Source organism: Antedon mediterranea, chromosome 5 (genome assembly GCF_964355755.1).
Source record: "Antedon mediterranea chromosome 5, ecAntMedi1.1, whole genome shotgun sequence".
In the NCBI taxonomy this organism is placed as follows: domain Eukaryota; kingdom Metazoa; phylum Echinodermata; class Crinoidea; order Comatulida; family Antedonidae; genus Antedon; species Antedon mediterranea.
In genome coordinates this window covers 146735-173617 of record NC_092674.1, presented here as the reverse complement: position 1 = coordinate 173617, position 26883 = coordinate 146735, and the positions used below count along the sequence as shown (strand labels likewise).

Genomic DNA, 26883 nt, shown 5'->3' with positions numbered 1-26883 from the left:
CTTTTGACCTTATGCCTGGAGATTTATTTAATGAAAATATGTTTAGATTTATTTAAACATTAAATGATATTTAACACAGGTGAGTAAATCACATTTATCAGATAGTTATCGGTATCATCTGCATGCTACAGATTCATCAGAAGTACATTTTGTTTTACATAATTTGCTTAACTTGCGGAGAAACCTATAAATATTATGCAGCTAAATTTTTTAATTTGATGTCATATATATCATATAGATTTAATAATGTACAAAACAAATAAATTGACTTGAAGATGAATAAATATCAGAAGCCTATACAAACTCATATAGGTACAATTTGCAAAACAAATAATTTACTCCAAGACGTCACACCTCGTTTAACATTTGGCGCTGTCGCTATTTAGTTCAGATTTCAACATTAAACCAATTATTTTAACACTTTACTTTCCAAATCGATACGGCTATCGTGTAATTTATCGGTTTGGCGTTAACACATTGTTAATGAGAGTAGTCTGCTGACATTGGATTCCAATAACGTGTTCAATTGATGAACTGAAGAACGTCTAAGATCACCTACATAATATCATGAGAGACATTATACAAACATTAACATTATTCAATTAATTAATAGACCTAATCGTCCTCAGACGATTTAGTTAGCAAAGATATTTACATAACACACTGTATGATGTTATCCATAATTGAGTGAAAGGACCGTACGAAGTAACCTATGACAGGATAGGCCTAAACTAGAACAGTAACCTAATATAAATAAACAAGCATGACAGCTACTGTGAATACACAAATTCGGTTAGGGTATTGGAGTGGAGTGGAGATTTGGAGTTACATGATCACGAAATAATAATATAATTTTATAAAGTATTATGTGTGATATGTTTTTTTTTGTAGTTTGCTGCTTTATTTTTTATAGATCAGGCCTTTTTTTATTGCTATAAATATTTTGTTTATCTGGCCTGAATTAAAGGCATCGATTTCTTTCCTAGTTCTTGATGAGCGCTCATTATAAAATGTACGTTAGATTAGAGAGTAATTTTAGTACTACTGTATCAATTTTAAGATGTTTTTTAACGTCACAGAATTGATAACTAATTTAAAATCATATTGATACATTGTAATGGCAATGTACAAATCAATACATTTACCACGAATATGTAAAATATTTTGTTTGAAATATGAATTTTTAGACGCGACCATCGATATTGGTTCTTCGGTATTCGTTCAAATTTTAGGGATATTGAGAGATTAAACTTTAACACAATCGTTCGATTTACTGTCGTTTTAACTTAATACTTTATAAATGTTGTTCAAACTTCATTGTACCTATAAAATGCAATAGTCCTAAATCTCGAATTATTCACTGAAATTAAATATATACCCTAATTAAGTAACAGGCTAATTCATATCTTGTCCACTTGGCCAAGCGTTTGTTATATTCAATGTGTACCTATTTAATTTATAGTGGCCAAGTGTTTGTTATATTCAATGTGTACCTAAATTGTAACAGGATAATTCATACCTTGTGCACTTAGCCAAGCGTTTGTTATATTCAATGTGTACCTAATTAATTTATAGAGGCCAAGTGTTTGTTATATTCAATGTGTACCTATAATTGTAAAAGGATAATTCACCTTGAACACTTATTAGCCAAGCGTTTGTTATATTCAATGTGTACCTATAATTGTAACAGGATAATTCACCTTGTGCACTTAGCCAAGCGTTTGTGATATTCAATGTGTACCTAATTAATTTATAGTGGCTGTTAAAAATCTAATTGCTATTCGGATTTAAATCTTAAATGTCACGTGTGCTATATGATCTTTCCATCTTATATTACATTAATACATAGTGGATCCAAGTATTTAATCAGAATCTACAGCCCAATAATAAGACAGAATCAAGGAGTGTGACGTAACGTTAGGTCAATATATGACTCGTCTTAAATGCCGAGTGATTATAATTTATTCTTTGAACGCTGTTAATTAAATAGCCTTTATGTAGAGACTACATGTCACAATTATTATTTAGAATTCTATATTTAGCAAAGCACTTTATGAACTACAATACTGGCTTAAATGCACCATCGGGAAATATTATGGTAACCAATTTCAATTGGTGGTAGGTTTAATGCTTTACATTATTATACCGTATATTGTATTTATTCATGAGAGGCCTATAATTATACACATTTATAAAAATAACATGTATATACACTTATTTATAGGATACTTTCTATTACAATATTCTGTTATAGGCATATTTCTATCTAATAATTATGAGCAATGAATTTTTGAAAACGAACAATAAAGACAATTTGCATTTATTAAATGCACTCTTGCAGAGTAAACATGTATGAGTTAAAAAGTCGAATATCTTTCATTTCTATATATATAGATAGAAAATAAAAACATACAATGAGTTAATTGTATCAAAAACATTAATACATTATAGGCCTAATTACATATAAATTAATCATGATATAATTGTCAAGACATTACCGGACATTTCATTTTCTACACAAGAAACATTGAAATAGATGAATTATAGTACTAATTTGGTCGATTCGAAGTTGTTAAAAAAAGCAAAAGTAGATAGGTCTACGATGACTAGCACTTATAATGTCTACAGAACAAGTATAAAAGTATGCACTGTAACATGACACTACAATCTACAAATACCTTGTCATTTTAGAATACAACAATGTTGAATCATTAATATTCCATTTAATTATAACTGAAGTAGAATCGATTATTTCATTCATAATTTGTTTACATACAATTCATGTATGAAAGGTTAAATCATGACTAATTATTTGGCACATGTCATATAATTAAGAAATAAAACCAAAAACTGTTATTTTATTATGCTTGTAATTATGTGCAAATTCCGATGTGATTTAGTTAAAAGTTGGTGTCTATAGACGAATGATAATTGCAGGAATGTCAACGTTTTTGCCTTCAGCTTGTATGCATTCTTTAAAGAGCTGTTTAAACACGACACAACACTATAACAACACTGTACGACCTTTAATTTCTAAGCAGGCTTTAAGATACAACAAATAATAATCTATTAAAAAGAGTATGCAAAATTGCTTGTTTATAGTCACACATAAAAGTACAACTTGTAGAAAAAAATACAAAGCAACGTTTCGCATCAAACTTGATTTATTATATAGTTTGGATATTTTAATGAATAATAATGTTCCTGTTGGTTGTTTTTTACTCTATTACCGATTTTAATTACTGTAATAAAAAGGGGAATTCTATTTTTTACAAAATAGTCACTAACATTTACTGATGCAGTTCCTAATATATTTAAAAATACTTGTAAAACTGTAAGTTACAACTTACAGCAGAGAATTCCAGCATACAAACAACATTTATCACACGGATAAGTTATGACGTTTTATTATGACAGGTAAATAATAATTGTTTACGCGTTTAGTCTTGGCACGGATATAAACTTCCGAAAAACAAATCGAGAAAAATTATCAAAAACCTTACTTAAAGCTCCATACTGGACATTGTTGAATGAGATAATTCGCAATTAGTTCTTGTACTTTATGCGTTCATTTAATCCATAATAACCTTGATAGAAGTCTCACCATTTTATTAATACCATGTTTACCATTAATGTTACTTAACATTCATCGACATAATAATCTCTATCGCGTCAGATCAAATGTTTACACAGTGTTCCTACACAGGTTGTGAATCTTTGTTACACTCGACCCTGTAGACATTGCTTTGAAAAACCACTCAACTATGCAAAAGTATTCATACCATACAACTGCTTGCAATTTTAGGTCTTCAATCAATGAATTAACTATGCAAAAGCATTCATACAACTGCTTGCAATTTTAGGTCTTCAATGTTTTGATGTTATAACAATACACCTAGAATTGTATCTAATTCTGAACATATTCATGTAATTCAAATTAAAAAATAATGATTTTGTAAAAATATAATTAGACGAGATCCTCAGATTTGGGAACGTATTCTGCGTAAAACTATAAGGCTTCAATAAATGTTAAAACATCGCTTGACAATAAAAACACTTTTTGTTTAGTTATAGATTGTTTAATATTCAAAAAGCTTGTTATTGGCAGCATGGATCTTTTGACTTTACTAATCGTGTCACAAGGACAGTAATTTCTCACGGAGTGACAGCCCATTGAACTTCGTGTTCATTATTGAACTAGATATTGACAAAATAATCCTACTACTAAAATGTACCTGTCACTTAACGTTAAATGATGCATAAGTGGGATATAGAAACGAATAAATGGTTTGGCGACAAACCGAGGTTACTACTATTTGTAAACCCTTAGTCCCGAGATGTAAGAGCTCTTGAATTAAACACAAAACTGGTCACTTTGGGCTGGTAAATCTGAACTCATCTGGTGACATAGCCGGTCTAAATCCAGCCATCAGTTTGTGGCGTGCCTGCACGACGAAGAACTTTTCTATATCAACACTATCTGAAATTGATTGACTTCGACAAAATTTATTTCCATTCAACATTTTGCTTATTGAAGTATGCAGTTGGTAATGCTACCGTACTAGTCACTCACTTAAAAGACATATGAAGGACAAACATAAAAAAAAATAAAAATGTGGGTTGATAACAATATACAGTAATATATGTCTACTTTGTTTTCTGGCATTGGAACCAATTACATTAGTGTATTCCTGTTTAAAACATACAAAACACTACACAAACAAATAAAAACAAATAATTAATACACCAAAATCAAGTGAAAAGAACAATCTAAACCTAGAACGCGCGATCCACGTCTTTAATTTCCTGTTATTCGGTTAAAAGACAAATACGAATAGTAATTATTATAGACTGTGCCGAAAGCTACATAGCATGTAGGGGAAATTGATCAATACATACAAATCTAGCACGGTGGAATAGACATTGTGCTGGAAATGCTGTTGAACCAGCAGATGTCCAATAGGCCATCAAGACTGAACCATTCCTTAACACCACAATAATCTAGCACGGTGGAATAGACATTGTGCTGGAAATGCTGTTGAACCAGCAGATGTCCAATAGGTCATCAAGACAGAACCATTCCTTAACACCAAATAATCTAGCACGGTGAAATAGAAATTTTGCTGGAACTGCTATTGAACCAGCAGATGTCCAATAGGCCATCAAGACTGAACCATTCCTTAACACCAAATAATCTAGCACGGTGGAATAGACATTTTGCTGGAACTGCCATTGAACCAGCAGATGTCCAATAGGCCATCATGACTGAACCATTCCTTAAAACCAAATATCTCAGAAACCCCAACCTCAGCATAAAACGAAAAACAGAGGGGAAAAGAATCATGAATGAATAAGCTTGCAAAGTTGATACAGTATTAATATAAAAACCGAAATTTTGAATTCAATACTGTAAAATACCCGATATGAAGAAATGTTCAATCACAAACAAACTTTAAATTAATAGTAGGTTATTAATAATAATAGAATAGTTATAAAAGATAGGGTTAGTATTGACTTGCATAACTTGGCAAGGTTAAAACGGAAATGTTAAATTTATTGAATCCCACCGCCGTCTGCCTTCAATAATTAATAATGGTTATACTTCATTATTTCTGTGATTAGATTTACGTTCGCGAATTGCTATTGATACCATAACATCTGCTAGTATTTCCCTTTCTGTATTTCATATAAGCTTTTGGGTAAAGTTATTCTTGGGTCTACGTGTGTTGCCTTTATGTGAATTCTTTAAATAATGTTGGCGCCACTACACAGTTACTGGTCGGTAACACAAATAGGGCACAAACAATAAAATATTTCTGCTCTGTGCCCACTTCGGATAATAACTGATGATTTAAGAAAAACAAAGCACTAAGATCCATAACATTTGTAAATACTTTGCAACGATTCAGTACAATGTAGGAAAATGGGTTGATATTTTAAAATCTACACTCTAAACAACATGATGATGACCGGGGCCTGGACAAAAATCAAAGAAATGATAATATTGAGGAATGGCGTGCCCTATTTGATATCGCAAGACAAGAGACTATTGACATGTGTATTATTTAACGATCTCAAACATAATTTCCATAGTGTTTAGATTGGATTAAATTTAATGACGATCATCATGGAGATAGATAACAGAGAGGAATTAGTTTATAGTTTAAACTAAACTTGCCATAGTTAGTTATGGTAGGATGTCAGATTGTAAGCTGATTGATTCTGAGTTCGAATTTACAAATTTCCTTGATCTTCACAATTTATATATTAAACATATTAACTTTCTGATCTATCTATCGACTTAAGTAAAGAAGTGTAGGCCTACCGCGGCTTTTTATTGAAAGAAATACACAATTTTTCAAAAGAAATCTAATATCAAATGGTCATCTCTTTCCATGTGTTTGGTACAAAGAAATACATAGATATCAACTTACCTCTTATATCCTCTTTATTAAACTAAATTCCGTGGAAGGCAACTCACACGTACCCAATAGTTGTAAACACCTTTTAGCATACAATGAGAACTTGACGCTTGAAAAATCAATTTCTTGGTATCAGCTGGAGAGAATATTTGTTTTGGTTCAGTTGGTCTTTTCCAAATGTAATATTGCAAAGTGAAAACATCAACCAAATTCAAATATCCTCAACTAGCTGTGGTTTTTTGCACATTGAACGGATTTATAATTATTTGGGTTGTTGTATCTCGTACAATGCCTTGCAAGGTTGTGTGAGTGAAGCTGAACGATTTCACCTTACCGGAGATGACGCCCTCAATCAAATACGAGATTGAATAGCTTCATGCACGACTTGATAATGTATTGTTGTATTCATATTTATTATGGGAAGGATGTTGTTTCTATAACTTGTTCGGGTGACATGGTGTCTCGACCTCGACCAAACCCTTGGGCCTAAATTTCTACAAAATCTATGTTGTAGTGAACTGTTCATGGACCAATGCTGCTGCATTGTTTCTAAGATGTTGGTCTAACCATGAAGAACAAATACTACTAACTATAGTACATTACACAAATCGATAAATGGACAATGCATTTTTGTCCATGTGTTGAAGACTAAATGACGTTACTTAGAATAAAAAGTACCAACCACACGTTATTATATAAGTGAGATGAGACATTTACTTATACCATACTTTATTTTATTTTCAATCATTATACTTTAATTCATTTTGTTTCCATTATACTAATAGATTGAGAAAACACACGAGGAATAGGATAATTAGGACATTGATGTCAATGGGTTTTTCTTAACTCTGCACCTTTCGTTGCATCGGGGATTTCTGTAGCTACAGAGTGCAGTGAAAATTCTTGTTAAAATCTAAAGGTCTTCACTTTGAAAAATATGTTTAATTTATAATGACATAGTAGGCTATAACAGTAGAAACAGTAAGTGCAAATCCGTCCTTGCCGATGAAATGTGCTTTTGGCAACAACTATCTTTGCTGATAAAAGTAAGATTTATTGAATCAGCAAGAAACACGATGGCTTTTAACATGAAGCCTTGTTTTTTTTTAATACGATGCCTTTACATAGTTCATTAATACCTTTCTGTGAAGTGTATACTTTAGCTTTAATGCATCATTTCTATTCAAGTATTTTAAAGAAGCAGTTGCTACTAATATACATGTACAAGAAAAATAACATTCCTGAATCTTTTAGTTTACTCAACAATTTTTACTATATTACTGTTAGAAATGTTATAATCTGATGATAATCTACAACTGATTAATTTGGTTTAAATTGAGTTTCCGACTTAAAAAGTTGGTTTCTGCTTACCTCTCACACTCTCTATACAGTCCCTCATGCCACATAGTCAACACTTGATGGTCTCAGACATACATCCTTCTTGGTCAGGTGCCTATAAACATATTAGTATGTAGGTCTAATACAAAGTAAGTAATTCAGTTTGTCAAGAAACCAATCACGTATAAACAGACAATTTTAATTCAATAGACACATACAGAAACAAATGTGTCGCTTAAATGAACTATACTTGAATCAGCATAAAATGCATACTGTTTATTAAATATTTCATAGTGAAATTTTACCATCCGATAATATTTGTATTATTTAGATTTAGCAAACTCATGCTGCGGCAATTTTACAAATAAACTAAAACTTGCAGTCTGCCTATTGGGATTCGTTCAGAAAGCATAACATGCTCTCACTAAATAGGCATTTACCACATGGGAACCAATTTTCTCGCGTTGGGTATATGTTTTTATTAATTTACTCCCTATAATTCTACCACATTTCACAGTACAATCATCTGCAATCGAGTCGAATCATTGGAATAATTTACCCTTAGTTATAAAATGTACCTCTTCTAGATTTAAATTCATAAATGAAGTTAAATGTTTACTTTTACAAACATATTATTGTTAGCCCTTGTTTACGTTATTTCTTTCATATAGTTGCTGTTTCTTTCTTATTGAATTATTGTTGATAGATGAAAATGTATGCATTATGACTAATTTATTTTTTGTGACACGAGTCAAACCTTGATTAGCGAAAGCTATTTTTTGGCTCCTTTTTACACACAAATACATTGTATTGTACTATTTATGTATGATGATGTGAATAAAGTTGGTATGAATATTGTATGATGGCCCTCTCATATTTGTTATTGTATACCGTACTACATTGCAGTTTAACATCAAAAGTAATATCTTTCTATCTATCTTATCACCGGTTGACGTTCATGTTCTTATTATTTTCGTTATAATCATGTTTACCATTATCATCACTATTACTCTGATGATTTGTTTAACATCATCCACTTCCACCAATCTTGTACAAATCAATCATTGTTCGATACAAAAATTCATTGCAATCACTGCCGTTCATTGCATTCACATTTATTGTTTGTGCAAACTTTTTATGTTATTTTTAGACTACTGTTATTTTGCGACAATTCTTCATCAACGAAAGTAAAACATAGAAGTCAATTTCACCCAGTAAAGGTCAAAATGTTCATTAAAAATAGACGTAATGACGTCAGCAAGATTTTCAAAGTAGTCCTAAAGTGACTAAATCAATGTTTATTGCATAAAAGTACTTATCAATTCCTGCCAACAAGATCCCAATATGCAAATTTCACTATTGAAAGCGGATTGGGTTTTTGTTTGTTTTGTTTTTTGTATCTGAAGTCAAATCAAATCATAATGGCAGTTTTAAGCCTACATTAAAAGTGAGATATACCACTGAGAGATAGACGCATGTAATTCTGGGACCCTCTCTAAACGCCGTAGAATGTCTTCATCAGCACCTTCTATGGATTCATGGCAAGTATATGGCAAGCCTCAGCTGTCTGAAGTATTCAAAATATTATATTATTATATCATTTTCTATTATATTATATATTGTATTGTAATGAATTATACGTTTTGCATTTTATTACTTGGTTTTAGCATTATATTATATCTATTTCTAATATATTATGTGAAAAATGTAACAAATTATTGACTTTTTGTATTATATTATTTGGTTTTAGCATTATATTATGAACATTTAATATTATATTAGTAATAAAATACATTATATTATAATATAATTGTATTATATTAAACGCATTTACTTTACTTTATAACATACAACATTATTATATTATACGGATTCGTTAGTTATATTATTATTTTGTATGATGTTTATTATACGTCACGGCTTATTTCAGTTCTTCTAACTCTTTCTCTCCCTCCCCCTGTTCACTAGCAATCAGCGGCCGGCAGAATCTGAATTGTGTGACTGTTGAAGAATAACTAGGTACTAGGCCTAGCCTAGGCCTACTAGGGGATCTAGACAAGTGACCAAGGATCACCGGACAGCTACAACTAATACTACAATACAATAATACTACTACAATAACTACTACTGCTACTACCTAGGCCTAGCTAGTGAGTAGTAGGTAGGGTATATGACCGGTTGGGCCGCCGACAAGTTGAGCCGCCGGTAATTTCTATGAAACGCCCAGCGCGTCTTTTACGACATTTCGCGTAGTGATTAGAGCGGTGTTCAAGTTCATGGTCTTTATGTGTATTGTGTCATGAAAATAAATAATATATAATTACATACTACAATGTTGGTTTGAACCACCATAAACAACACAGCAAAGGAAAGTAATCTTTCAAGGTAAAAATGCCGTGCACTCTATATTTGTCTCGCGTGGACGTGTAGGCCTACCCAAATAACTAATATAATAGAGTATTGATATTCTTAAAATGATGTTAAATAATTAATATCTTTTATTTACTATCTTTTAATATCATATTTTATTGAATTTTACAATTTTAATACACAAAATATTTTCCTAAAAAACGGTGATTTTATGTAATTATTTAACCTGAGGGGGCAACATGTTTACGTCATTTTTGGCTAAAAACGATCATTTTCGGTGATGTTTTAGGTCTTTTATTTTGGAATCTACAAGTACAAGTCAGATTTTCATATTATAGTTCTTTAAAGTGTAATATTTAATACTATACTAAAAAGTGTGATATATAAACTTCGTTATCCCTAATGAAAATAGAACTTCTATTAAATAAAAAACGAGCACCGGCGAAAGTTAGCATTTGGCGTTTCATAGAAAATAACGTTTTTCTGGCGGCGGCTCAACTTGTCGGCGGCTCAACTTGGCCTAATCCGTAGGTAGCTACTACTGGGCGTATGTATGATGTTAACTACTAGGGCCTATCTAGGCTAGGCCTAGAGGCCTACTAGGCTAGGCCTAGACTTAAGTTGTAGTAGGCTAGGGCCGGGCCTGCTGCCTTAGGCTAGGCTACTACTACTACTACTACTAGGCAGCCCATGATGGGTACGAGTAAGCCAAAATTCTGGATATATGTAAACCAAAATTTGGGTACGAGTGTGTTGGCATGGCATGGGTACGGGTTGACCTGTATCCTTCTAATCTAGCTAATCGTACTATGCCTTGGCCTCAAGTAAGTCTACGCTACCCAGTCCGGCTACAATATGGTCTATTTTGTTTTATAGCTTTATTGATAGCTGGGTTCAAATCTGTGTTGGGACGGCTTTTTCTCATTCTAAAACAGATTTCCTTATAATAAAATAATATATGAATTTATTTGTAATATTGTAATGTATACATAATATAAGTAATTGCCATTGCCTTTATTACTATTAATTATGTATTATACTGTTACCCCTTAATTATACTATAGTATAATTTCCTTGTTATATTTTACAATATTTTCTTCCTAATTCTACAATTTTGTCTTTCACAGCACAAATTTAACATACTGAATCATCACACACCAAGTCTCATAAATCTCTACTGTATTTGTCCAAGCTACTCCAGCTACATGGTATTGCCTTGAGGCTAAACTACACCGTATATTGGCACTACCATCATTCCTGGCTCGTCAACCTGTACCACATAAGCACAGTTTCAGTTTCAGTTTATTTACCATTTCAATTTCTGAACATAAGAGATGAACAACTTATATGGATGGATAACCGTAAGAGCGAAGCTCGTTTACCGGTCACCCGTTAGTGCAGTGACATTACAGAAAACATAAAGACAGGACAAAGGTGCAATACTTAACAAGACATGTGAACACTTGTGTTTGCAACCCCTTGGATAAAATAATATATTTATATAAAGGAGAAAGTTAGATATTATAATATTTCTTTTTGATCATACAATGATATTTTTTTAATTACTTCTTAAGAAGTCATACTACTGATTCAAAATAGTGACTTACACCCTGTGGTCAAGGCTTTATTTGCTCTTATGCTTATTTCCTCCAACATACAGAGTACATAGGACTTTTTTTATTCATAACTGTTGAATTGTTTCCCAATACATAGTACCTATTGGTATTATATCTAAAAATACAAAGGCGACTAACACAGATAGTTCCATATATACAGTACTCTTTTATAGATAGATGTATCTCTCCAAACTACTCCCAACTACCTAATCTAATAATAGTACTATTAGCATACTACTATACACTTTGTAGACAAGAAATAAGTTGTATACACCTACAGGACTTATGGTAGTACAGTCGATCGCACTCTCACTGGCCCGGTCAACATAATCTATACCTAGATTAATATTACAGTAATTAAAGTACATTATTACAGAGTTTTGTTTTTTTTTGTTATGTGTATAGAAAGCAGTACTCGTATTAAAAACTAAGCAGGTTGCAGGTCTTGAATGCAAACTGGCAGGATATTTTGAATATTTTTTGTTGTTGAAATGATGGAATCCTAACTTCAATTTCCACGAACTGGAGACGAAGACATATTATGACCCTTTTATTTAAATATTTGAATAGACCTCCATGTAAAGTAATTAAAGGCTACATGATTGTTTTATAGTTTAATATGTGATAGTAGGAAATCATTGTGTATAATGAGGACTATGAATCTGATATTTACTTGCATTCTTATCTTTTTAAAATATTGTTTATAATGCCGGTAATGAGTTTAAAATTTAATTATATTGACTATTTTTGATAAATCATCATGTCCTTATAAATTCATTTATACTTTTTTTGTGTAATATAGTTCATATATTATGTATTAAATAAATTGGTAAGGCCCTATACTGTTATTATTTAAGGAAAGTTTATATACACTATTATTTTATGCCTACCAATATTAGTATTAATTGTTTATGTAAATATTTTGTCTAATTGCCTTGATTTTTGTATAGGCCAATGGCATCAATGTTTTTCTCAAAGCAAATTAGCCTAATAATGCCACATTTAGACACATGATTCATTGATTTCTGATATTCTGTACTTGTGTATGCATTACTAAAATAGTAGTTAATATATTTCATTTATAATGTATGTAGGCATATAAACATATATTCATATTTTTTTTAACATTTTTAAATTTAAAAATTATTACAATACCTATCTACCTTTCTGATATTGTTACTATTATATAATATTTTTTGAGGCAGCAATAAAAAAAAATTAAAAAATTTATTTGACTTATACTGTACTATGTTAGTTCAGGAGATGAAGTGTGTGTGGGCAGAAACTAGTGTGTTGAAGGTTGGTGGTGTGAGGTGTATAGTTGTCACTTTAAGACCTAAATTAGATGTTTTCTGAAGAAAAGAAGTAAGCGGATACGCTTTCAAACAACTCCAAGAAGATTCACACAAAAATAATTACTTTCCAATAAAATAGTATAACAGTGTATATTACAGTACATTGAATAAACTCGAGCGGAATAATAACACACATAAAAAAACATTCATTTTCTGGTCGAAAAGTGCCCTCTCTAGTTTTCTATTAATTTATTAATAATTATTATCAATTAATGAGTAATATGAACATATTCTTAAAATTTAATGCTGGAAACTGTATCTACTCCTAACAAAGTTTCATATCTCCAAATTTCATCAACGTATTCAAAGCACTTAAATAAATTACATTTAACATTACAAATTCAGGTTTTGGATATAATTTTGCTTAAAAACACATACAAAAAACATCGATAAAAAATACTTTTCGTATTCAAAAACATTTGATACTTGGTATAATTGTTCAATATAGGTTGCTCCATCCATATTGCAAACAAAAAATAACTATCAAGCCATATCACTGATTTTTTAAATTTACGTTTTTACAAAATGTACACTTATGAAAGACCATATAATTCCAACTCATTTTTTTCAAGCTAATAACTATTTTGAAAAAACAACCAACAAAAAACGTCCATGAATGCAATTTTTTTCTGTGAATAGAGCAACCTATAGTGAACATTTATACCAAGTATCAAATGTTTTTGAATACGAAAAGTATTTTTTATCGATGTTTTTTGTATATGTTTTTAAGCAAAATTCTATCCAAAACCCGAATTTTTATGTTAAATGTGATATTTAATATTGAAGTGCTTTGAATATGTTGATGAAATTTGGAGATATGAAACTTTGTTAGGAGTAGAACCAGCTTCCAGCATTGAATGTTAAAAATATGTTCATATTACTCATTAATTAATAATAATTATTAATAAATTAATAGAAAACTAGAGAGGGCACTTTTCGAAAAGAAAATGAATGTTTTTTATGTGCGTTATTATTCCGCTCGAGTTTATTCAATGTACTGTAATATACACTGTTATACTACTTTATTGGAAAGTAATTATTTTTGTGTGAATCTTCTTGGAGTTGTTTGAAAGCGTATGCGCTTACTTCTTTTCTTCAGAAAACATCTAATTTAGGTCTTAAAGTGACAACTATACACCTCACACCACCAACCTCCAACACACACTTCATCTCCTGAACTAACATAGTACAGTATAACTCAAATTAATTGTTCTAATTTTTTTTTTATTGCTGCCTCAAAGAATATTATATAATAGTAACAATATCAGAAAGGTAGATAGGTATTGTAATAATTTTTAAATTTAAAAATGTTAAAAAAAATATGAATATATGTTTATACATACATTATAAATGAAATATATTAACTACTATTTTAGTAATGCATACACATGTACAGAATATCAGAAATCAATGAATCATGTGTCTAAATGTGGCATTATTATTAGGCTAATTTGCTTTGAGAAAAACATTGATGCCATTGGCCTATACAAAAAATCAAGGCAATTAGACAAAATGTTTACATAAACAATTAATACTAATATTGGTAGGCATAAAATAATAGTGTATATAAACTTTCCTTAAATAGTAACAGTATAGGGCCTTACCAATTTACTTAATACATAATATATGAACTATATTACACAAAAGAAATATAAATGAATTTATAAGGACATGATGATTATAAAAAATAGTCAATATAATTAAATTTTAAACTCATTACCGGCATTATAAATAATAATTTAAAAAGATGAGAATGCAAGTAAATATCAGATTCATAGTCCTCATTATACACAATGATTTTCTACTATCACATATTAAAATATAAAACAATCATGTAGCCTTTAATGAGTTTACATGGAGGTCTATTCAAATAAATTTAAATAAAAGGGTTCGTGGAAATTGAAGTTAGGATTCCATCATTTCAACAACAAAAAATATTCAAAATATCCTGCCAGTTTGCGTTCAAAAACCTGCTTAGTTTTTAATACGAGTACTGCTTTCTATACACATAACTTTGATTTCTGCAAAAAAAAAAAAACTCTGTAATAATGTACTTTAATTACTGTAATAATCTAGGTATAGATTATGTTGACCGGGCCAGTGATCGACTGTACTACCATAAGTCCTCTAGTGTATACAACTTATTTCTTGTCTACAAAGTGTATAGTAGTATGCTAATAGTACTATTATTAGATTAGGTAGTTGGGAGTAGTTTGGAGAGATACATTTATTTATAAAAGAGTACTGTATATATGGAACTATCTGTGTTAGCCGCCTTTGTATTTTTAGATATAATACCAATAGGTACTATGTATTGGGAAACAATTCAACAGTTGTGAATAAAAAAAGTCCTATGTACTCTGTATGTTGGAGGAAATAAGCATAAGAGCAAAGAAAGCCTTGACCACAGGGTGTAAGTCACTATTTTGAATGAGTAGTATGACTTCTTAAGAAGTAATTTAAAAATTATCATTGTATGACCAAAAAGAAATATTATAATATCTAACTTTCTCCATTATATAAATCATGGAGTCTTTACTCCATGTATAAATATATTATTTTATCCAAGGGGTTGCAAACACAAGTGTTCACATGTCTTGTTAAGTATTGCACCTTTGTCCTGTCTTTATGTTTTCTGTAATGTCACTGCACTAACGGGTGACCGGTAAACGAGCTTCGCTCTTACGGTTATCCATCCATAAGTTGTTCATCTCTTATGTTCAGAAATTGAAATGGTAAATAAACTGAAACTGAAACTGTGCTTATGTGGTACAGGTTGACGAGCCAGGAATGATGGTAGTGCCAGTATACCGTGTAATTTAGCCTCAAGGCAATACCATGTAGCTGGAGTAGCTTGGACAAATACAGTAGAGATTTATGAGACTTGGTGTGTGATGATTCAGTATGATAAATTTGTGCTGTGAAAGACAAAATTGTAGAATTAGGAAGAAAATATTGTAAAATATAACAAGGAAATTATACTATAGTATAATTAAGGGGTAACCGTATAATACATAATTAATAGTAATAAAGGCAATGGCAATTACTTATATTATGTATACATTACAATATTACAAATAAATTCATATATTATTTTATTATAAGGAAATCTGTTTTAGAATGAGAAAAAGCCGTCCCAACCCAGATTTGAACCCAGCTATCAATAAAGCTATAAAACAAAATAGACCATATTGTAGCCGGACTGGGTAGCGTAGACTTACTTGAGGCCTAGGCATAGTACGATTAGCTAGAAGGATACAGGTTAACCCGTACCCATGCCATGCCAACACGCTCGTACCCAAATTTTGGTTAACATATATCCAAAATTTTGGCTTACTCGTACCCATCATGGGCTGCCTAGTAGTAGTAGTAGTAGTAGTAGCCTAGCCTAAGGCAGCAGGCCCGGCCCTAGCCTACTACAACTTAAGTCTAGGCCTAGCCTAGTACTAGTAGGCCTCTAGGCCTAGCCTAGGCCTACCTAGTAGTTAACATCATACATACGCCCTAGAGCCTAGTAGTAGCTACCTACTACTCACTAGCTAGGCCTAGGTAGTAGCAGTAGTAGTTATTGTAGTAGTATTATTGTATTGTAGTATTAGTTGTAGCTGTCCGGTGATCCTTGGTCACTTGTCTAGATGCCTGCTGGTCAACCCGTACCCAAACCAACCCGTACCCATGCCAACTCGTACCCAACTTGGCTAACCCGTACCCAAATAATTGGTCAACTCGTACCCACTTTGGCTAACCCGTACCCAAACCAACCCGTACCCATGCCAATTCGTACCTAAATATTTGGCTTACTCGTACCCAAGTATTTGGCTTACTCGTACCCATTTTTTGGCTTACCCGTACCCATTTTTGGCTTACTCGTACCCATTATTTGGCCTACTCGTACCCAATTTGAATAATTACTTGTAATGATTTGATCGGCGTAAAACTAGTGGTATGCTTTTGCCGTATGAATATTTTTATATTTAAATTGTTTTTTTATTTTACATACAGGTCTCGGTGAAATGTGTGCTAATAAAAATGACCATTGATTTGATTGTAGACTTCGTTTAATTAGGCATATATTTGTTAACATTTATTTAAATCTAGTATTATAGTTTTATAAACGTATGTTTATTTTATTTTATTTATTTTATTTTCAATCTTTCTACATAGCAAAAAAACAAACATATAAGTATAACAGGAGAGTAGCGGAAAAGCAAAAGTGTAAAACTGTCATCTTGTGATGTGCTTGACCAGCCCCTGTCAACTTGAACGATACAATAAAACCGACATTTAACAAATTTAGAAAAATACATAGAAAAATAAGGTATAATAAAATGTTAACAAAAGTGTTATAAAAATGCAATTGCTATCTGAACAATCTGATTGTGTAAAAGTTAAAAATTCTGATTGTATAAAAGTTAAAAATTCTGATTGAATAAAAGTTAAAAATTATGAATGTATAAAAGTTAAAAATTCTGATTGTATAAAAGTTAAATTCTGATTGTATAAAAGTTAAAAATTCTGATTGTATAAAAGTTAAAAATTCTGATTGTGTGTCTTTTTTATTTACGTAAGAGAACATTAATTAATAAAAAAATATTTTAACAACACCCTGTTTTAAGCGAAAAGCCTGCCGGGCTATGGGGTCGAATTACTCGTAGATTTCGTGTTACGTGTTTTTTCTGACCGGGATTAACCTTTTATTATAAAAAACACGCATTTATAGGGCCGGCGTCAAAGAGACGACTTAGTAATGACGTATGATCATTTTCCATATATTTTATTTATTAATAATTCAGTGAAATGATCATATACACGTACTGTCGTACTGTAGCCTAAGGCAATTAAACATTTTGGCAGATTTTCTTCTATAACAGCTACGTGTTTTTGCTGAATGGGGATTCCTCTTTATTATTAAAAAAAAAAACGCATTTGTACGGGTCCATTTGTAGTGTGTCCAAAAGGTTCAATGTGGCGTATGATCGTTTTCTATTTATTTTTTTTCTTAAATAATTCAGTAAAATTATCTGTTTGTTTACGGTAATTAAACATTTTTGGTAGATATTTCCTCAATAACTTACAGCTACGTGTTTTTGCTGACGAGGGATTCCCTTTTTTAAAAAAAAATACGCATTCTATAATGTGTCAAATAAGACAAATGAAATGAACTACGATCGTTTTTCCATGGCAACGGATGTCGTCTTATTTACTAAAATAATATAAACGTTCTGAAGGCCTACCTACACGTGTCTGAGTTCTTACGTATCTGTCAGCGATAAGATGATTTTTTTAAGTTTTAGTAGTATTTATTTCGGTTTTTAGTCATAATAATACAGTAATAATCATTATAAAATGAAAAGGTAATAACAGCAAATGTCGTCGTTTGTAATTAAATGTTAAATTATTGGAGGTTAGTACAGTAGTTACCTTTTATTATTACTCTCACATCCGTCATTGTATACTAGATAAACGGCAATAATCTAATCTACTACTAAATGCTCATAGCAGCAATGAGGCTGGTATCCACTTAAATAGTTTCGTGATTTTAAAATACGAGTGACTATTTAAAAATGTATTAAATATTTTCGAAATGTTAAAACAGTTTAATATTTTCCAAAACTTGCAAAACAAAACAACAAAAACCATTCGTTTTAAAACGATTTTCAAAAAGCACATTACTTCATTATCTGTAAAATAAAATGAAAATACAAATTATGTATAAAAGATATTTATGTTTACTTTTAATAATTCAAGTTTTCATCATCACAGACTAGTGGGTATTTCAATTTCCGTGTACTACTATTCGTAGAAAATAATAGATTAATAACTCATAAATGAAAAAAAAATAGAATGCAGCACAGCCGACCACTGACATCTTCCACAGAGCCATATAAAACAGCGCCCTCAAGTATTAACTTTACCAAATACGACGTACGCAAATACGATGAAAGCTGTGCTTTTTACGTACGAGTCTGTACATATTATTATACATTTTAGGTCAATAGTTTTTGCCATTATAATATCGAACATATGATTGGTATCTAAAAATTTAATAAAACTGGGTTTAAATGTAATATAAATATACTTTAAATAGCATTAAACTTGGGTACGGGCCAGCCAATGATGGGTACGGGTCAGCCAATGATGGGTACGGGTCAGCCAAAATTTTGGGTACGAGTAAGCCAAAATTTGGGTACGAGTTGGTGGGTACGAGTTGGCATGGGTACGGGTTGACCTGTATTCGTCTAGATCCCCTAGTAGGCCTAGGCTAGGCCTAGTACGTAGTTATTCTTCAACAGTCACACAATTCAGATTCTGCCGGCCGCTGATTGCTAGTGAACAGGGGGAGGGAGAGAAAGAGTTAGAAGAACTGAAATAAGCCGTGACGTATAATAAACATCATACAAAATAATAATATAACTAACGAATCCGTATAATATAATAATGTTGTATGTTATAAAGTAAAGTAAATGCGTTTAATATAATACAATTATATTATAATATAATGTATTTTATTAATAATATAATATTAAATGTTCATAATATAATGCTAAAACCAAATAATATAATACAAAAAGTCAATAATTTGTTACATTTTTCACACAATATATTAGAAATAGATATAATATAATGCTAAAACCAAGTAATATAATGCAAAACGTATAATTCATTACAATACAATATATAATATAATAAAAAAATGATATAATAATATAATATTTTGAATACTTCAGACAGCTGAGGCTTGCCATACAAGTACACTTGACCAAACACTGTGCAGTTTGATTTCTATACTGTATAATGTTCGGGAAATTACCTTATACTCAATATTATTTTTCTTTTCATACGCTCTCAGGTCTAAATCGATGAAGGCTCCGAATGGTAATATCGACCGACAATGCATTAGTATGGCAAGCCTCAGCTGTCTGAAGTATTCAAAATATTATATTATTATATCAATTTTTTATTATATTATATATTGTATTGTAATGAATTATACGTTTTGCATTATATTACTTGGTTTTAGCATTATATTATATCTATTTCTAATTATATTATGTGAAAAATGTAACAAATTATTGACTTTTTGTATTACATTATTTGGTTTTAGCATTATATTATGAACATTTAGTATTATATTATTAATAAAATACATTATATTATAATATAATTGTATTATATTAAACGCATTTACTTTACTTTATAACATACAACATTATTATATTATACGGATTCGTTAGTTATATTATTATTTTGTATGATGTTTATTATACGTCACGGATTATTTCAGTTCTTCTAACTCTTTCTCTCCCTCCCCCTGTTGACTAGCAATCAGCGGCCGGCAGAATCTGAATTGTGTGACTGTTGAAGAATAACTACGTACTAGGCCTAGCCTATGCCTACTAGGGGATCTAGACAAGTGACCAAGGATCACCGGACAGCTACAACTAATACTACAATACAATAATACTACTACAATAACTACTACTGCTACTACCTAGGCCTAGCTAGTGAGTAGTAGGTAGCTACTACTAGGCTCTAGGGCGTATGTATGATGTTAACTACTAGGGCCTTAGGCTAGGCCTAGAGGCCTACTAGGCTAGGCCTAGACTTAGGTTGTAGTAGGCTAGGGCCGGGCCTGCTGCCTTAGGCTAGGCTACTACTACTACTACTAGGCAGCCCATGATGGGTACGAGTAAGCCAAAATTTTGGATATATGTAAACCAAAATTTGGGTACGAGCGTGTTGGCATGGCATGGGTACGGGTTGACCTGTATCCTTCTAGCTAATCGTACTATGCCTAGGCCTCAAGTAAGTCTACGCTACCCAGTCCGGCTACAATATGGTCTATTTTGTTTTATAGCTTTATTGATAGCTGGGTTCAAATCTGTGTATGGACGGCTTTTTCTCATTCTAAAACAGATTTCCTAATAATAAAATAATATATGAATTTATTTGTAATATTGTAATTTATACATAATATAAGTAATTGCCATTATTACTATTAATTATGTATTATACGGTTACCCCTTAATTATACTATAGTATAATTTCCTTGTTATATTTTACAATATTTTCTTCCTAATTCTACAATTTTGTCTTTCACAGCACAAATTTATCATACTGAATCATCACACACCAAGTCTCATAAATCTCTACTGTATTTGTCCAAGCTACTCCAGCTACGGTACATGGTATTGCCTTGAGGCTAAACTACACGGTATACTGGCACTACCATCATTCATGGCTCGTCAACCTGTACCACATAAGCACAGTTTCAGTTTATTTACCATTTCAATTTCTGAACATAAGAGATGAACAACTTATGGATGGATAACCGTAAGAGCGAAGCTCGTTTACCGGTCACCCGTTAGTGCAGTGACATTACAGAAAACATAAAGACAGGACAAAGGTGCAATACTTAACAAGACATGTGAACACTTGTGTTTGCAACCCCTTGGATAAAATAATATATTTATATAAAGGAGAAAGTTAGATATTATAATATTTCTTTTTGATCATACAATGATAATTTTTAAATTACTTCTTAAGAAGTCATACTACTGATTCAAAATAGTGACTTACACCCTGTGGTCAAGGCTTTATTTGCTCTTATGCTTATTTCCTCCAACATACAGAGTACATAGGACTTTTTTTATTCATAACTGTTGAATTGTTTCCCAATACATAGTACCTATTGGTATTATATCTAAAAATACAAAGGCGGCTAACACAGATAGTTCCATATATACAGTACTCTTTTATAGATAGATGTATCTCTCCAAACTACTCCCAACTACCTAATCTAATAATAGTACTATTAGCATACTACTATACACTTTGTAGACAAGAAATAAGTTGTATCCACCTACAGGACTTATGGTAGTACAGTCGATCGCACTCTCACTGGCCCGGTCAACATAATCTATACCTAGATTATTACAGTAATTAAAGTACATTATTACAGAGTTTTGTTTTTTTTGCAGAAATCAAAGTTATGTGTATAGAAAGCAGTACTCGTATTAAAAACTAAGCAGGTTGCAGGTCTTGAATGCGAACTGGCAGGATATTTTGAAAATTTTTTGTTGTTGAAATGATGTCCAGAATCCTAACTTCAATTTCCACGAACTGGAGACGAAGACATATTATGACCCTTTTATTTAAATTTATTTGAATAGACCTCCATGTAAAGTCATTAAAGGCTACATGATTGTTTTATATTTTAATATGTGATAGTAGGAAATCATTGTGTATAATGAGGACTATGAATCTGATATTTACTTGCATTCTTATCTTTTTTAAATATTATTTATAATGCCGGTAATGAGTTTAAAATTTAATGATATTGACTATTTTTGATAATCATCATGTCCTTATGAATTCATTTATACTTTTTATGTGTAATATAGTTCATATATTATGTATTAAATAAATTGGTAAGGCCCTATACTGTTATTATTTAAGGAAAGTTTATATACACTATTATTTTATGCCTACCAATATTAGTATTAATTGTTTATGTAAATATTTTGTCTAATTGCCTTGATTTTTGTATAGGCCAATGGCATCAATGTTTTTCTCAAAGCAAATTAGCCTAATAATGCCACATTTAGACACATGATTCATTGATTTCTGATATTCTGTACTTGTGTGTATGCATTACTAAAATAGTAGTTAATATATTTCATTTATAATGTATGTATAAACATATATTCATATTTTTTTTAACATTTTTAAATTTAAAAATTATTACAATACCTATCTACCTTTCTGATATTGTTACTATTATATAATATTCTTTGAGGCAGCAATAAAAAAAAAATTAGAACAACTAATTTGACTTATACTGTACTATGTTAGTTCAGGAGATGAAGTGTGTGTGGGCAGAAACTAGTGTGTTGGAGGTTGGTTGTGTGAGGTGTATAGTAGTCACTTTAAGACCTAAATTAGATGTTTTCTGAAGAAAAGAAGTAAGCGCATACGCTTTCAAACAACTCCAAGAAGATTCACACAAAAATAATTACTTTCCAATAAAGTAGTATAACAGTGTATATTACAGTACATTGAATAAACTCGAGCGGAATAATAACGCACATAAAAAAACATTCATTTTCTTTTCGAAAAGTGCCCTCTCTAGTTTTCTATTAATTTATTAATAATTATTATTAATTAATGAGTAATATGAACATATTTTTAACATTCAATGCTGGAAGCTGGTTCTACTCCTAACAAAGTTTCATATCTCCAAATTTCATTAACGTATTCAAAGCACTTCAATATTAAATATCACATTTAACATAAAAATTCGGGTTTTGGATAGAATTTTGCTTAAAAACATATACAAAAAACATCGATAAAAAATACTTTTCGTATTCAAAAACATTTGATACTTGGTGTAAATGTTCACTATAGGTTGCTCTATTCACAGAAGAAAATTGCATTCATGAACGTTTTTTGTTGGTTGTTTTTTCAAAATAGTTATTAGCTTGAAAAAAATGAGTGGGAATTGTATGGTCTTTCATAAGTGTACATTTTGTAAAAACGTAAATTTAAAAAATCAGTGATATGGCTTGATAGTTATTTTTTGTTTGCAATATGGATGGAGCAACCTATATTGAACATTTATACCAAGTATCAAATGTTTTTGAATACGAAAAGTATTTTTTATCGATGTTTTTTGTATATGTTTTTAAGCAAAATTATATCCAAAACCTGAATTTGTAATGTTAAATGTAATTTATTGAAGTGCTTTGAATACGTTAATGAAATTTGGAGATATGAAACTTTGTTAGGAGTAGATACAGTTTCCAGCATTAAATGTTAATATGTATGTTCATATTACTCATTAATTAATAATAATTATTAATAAATTAATAGAAAACTAGAGAGGGCACTTTTCGAAAAGAAAATGAATGTTTTTTTATGTGCGTTATTATTCCGCTCGAGTTTATTCAATGTACTGTAATATACACTGTTATACTACTTTATTGGAAAGTAATTATTTTTGTGTGAATCTTCTTGGAGTTGTTTGAAAGCGTATGCGCTAACTTCTTTTCTTCAGAAAACATCTAATTTAGGTCTTAAAGTGACTACTATACACCTCACACCACCAACCTCCAACACACTAGTTTCTGCCCACACACACTTCATCTCCTGAACTAACATAGTACAGTATCTATATATAAATTTACGTAAGGGCAAAATTCGGTAAATCGCGCCTTACTTCTAGAATTTTTACTCGATGGTATATAAAGTTGGTTCGTACTTTCGGTACTGATTTTAACCACCTGATGTAACCCTGTTTACTAATTAAATTAAGTTAGATAATTAGTTATTGACGATTAAAACGAATTTAGGTTCAACGATTTGCCCCAAATAGGGGTGTTTTCCGATCGTGGTATACACTGTCTAATGGATGTCCATCTTGAAAAATACCCGCCACAAAAATGCGAGGAGGCTTCGCATTTTCCTATCTCCTCCTACGATAATTGTTTTTAATAGCTGAAAACCGGTTGAACAGTTCGAGTACAGCATCATAATGTTGAAGACAGGCCGATTTTCTTTAAAAAATACTATTTTGATACATTTAATATACGTTTTTACAAATGTATTGATTTGTGATGAATGGAACATTCCAAATTATTTGGTTTAACCATACAGGTATAGATTTAGATTTATGGGCCCCCTTGGAGAATAAACATAAATAGTATTACAATGCTGTACCAGGGAGTTCCCTGGCTGTACAATACTGTTAAGGTATTTTAATGGTTAAAACCACTTTTGATCGCAATTTGAATCGCAAATTTCTTACTGTGAGTGTTGGTACTGTTAGATGTAATATAAAAATATATACAAATAAACTTTATTACTGTGAGTGTGGGTAGGCCCTACTGTTAGATTATAAACATATAATATACAAATAAATAAACGTTATTACTGACAGTTGCTTCTCAACGTTTGTATTAATTAATAATTTAAAAATATATAAACGTCGTAGTGGTGTATCGTTACATGTACTTTACTATTTCAATCGACTATGACAGTGAGAGTTTTAACAAAGTACCGTATTAAATCGTAAATGTTTTACTGTATTTAGTGGTATATTATTTATAGGCCTATAAAACATTAAAAACAATATTTCGTTACTGAGTGGATAAGAATATATTTTAAAATGTTTCCTCTTTGTACCTATCCTCTTCCCCCATCCCTCAACCCTTAATGTTACATACAAAACACAAATTGGGTTTGTTTAAATGAGTCCAAATAAAAAAATTTGACTCATTTTGTTTCTCTCTCGGAAGTAATTCCCAGGGTGCTAATTTTGGTTGACTACATAAATCATTGTGTATATTTATTCGTTTCTGTAAACGACAATGTATTATAGTCTTGCGGTACGTACATTTGAAATCTCCATTTTTTTCTCGCTGGAAATACTGTGTATTCGAGAACCATCTGTGGGCACGACCTAGATGGTACGCGAGCGAAGCGAGCGTGCCATCTAGTAAGTCAAATTAATTGTTCTAATTTTTTTTTTATTGCTGCCTCAAAGAATATTATATAATAGTAACAATATCAGAAAGGTAGATAGGTATTGTAATAATTTTTAAATTTAAAAATGTTAAAAAATATGAATATATGTTTATACATACATTATAAATGAAATATATTAACTACTATTTTAGTAATGCATACACACAAGTACAGAATATCAGAAATAATGAATCATGTGTCTAAATGTGGCATTATTAGGCTAATTTGCTTTGAGAAAAACATTGATGCAATTGGCCTATACAAAAATCAAGGCAATTAGACAAAATATTTACATAAACAATTGATACTAATATTGGTAGGCATAAAATAATAGTGTATATAAACTTTCCTTAAATAATAACAGTATAGGGCCTTACCAATTTATTTAATACATAATATATGAACTATATTACACAAAAAAAGTATAAATGAATTTATAAGGACATGATGATTATCAAAAATAGTCAATATAATTAAATTTTAAATTCATTACCGGCATTATAAATAATATTTTAAAAAGATAAGAATGCAAGTAAATATCAGATTCATAGTCCTCATTATACACAATGATTTCCTACTATCACATATTAAAATATAAAACAATCATGTAGCCTTTAATGACTTTACATGGAGGTCTATTCAAATAAATTTAAATAAAAGGGTCATAATATGTCTTCGTCTCCAGTTCGTGGAAATTGAAGTTAGGATTCCATCATTTCAACAACAAAAAATATTCAAAATATCCTGCCAGTTTGCATTCAAGACCTGCAACCTGCTTAGTTTTTAATACGAGTACTGCTTTCTATACACATAACTTTGATTTCTGCAAAAAAAACAAAACTCTGTAATAATGTACTTTAATTACTGTAATATTAATCTAGGTATAGATTATGTTGACCGGGCCAGTGAGAGTGCGATCGACTGTACTACCATAAGTCCTGTAGGTGTATACAACTTATTTCTTGTCTACAAAGTGTATAGTAGTATGCTAATAGTACTATTATTAGATTAGGTAGTTGGAAGTAGTTTGGAGAGATACATCTATCTATAAAAGAGTACTGTATATATGGAACTATCTGTGTTAGTCGCCTTTGTATTTTTAGATATAATACCAATAGGTACTATGTATTGGGAAACAATTCAACAGTTATGAATAAAAAAAGTCCTATGTACTCTGTATGTTGGAGGAAATAAGCATAAGAGCAAATAAAGCCTTGACCACAGGGTGTAAGTCACTATTTTGAATCAGTAGTATGA

At 30.9% G+C, this 26883-nt stretch overlaps 1 protein-coding gene across 4 annotated transcripts in view; it reads right to left on the bottom strand.

Annotated features, from left to right (window-relative positions):
- Positions 1–26883, bottom strand: part of LOC140048572 (histamine H2 receptor-like) — a 55186-nt gene that overhangs the window by 5624 nt on the left and 22679 nt on the right. The window contains exon 1 of one of the 4 annotated variants that reach the window (XM_072093315.1): positions 7794–7876. The exons of 1 other annotated variant lie outside the window; for it this stretch is intronic. The gene's annotated coding sequence lies outside the window, so the exon portion shown is untranslated. Of the gene's footprint in view, positions 1–3503; positions 3546–6434; positions 6712–7793; positions 7877–26883 lie in introns of those variants that run through there. 2 more of the 4 variants (XM_072093317.1, XM_072093318.1) reach the window with 2 other exon arrangements.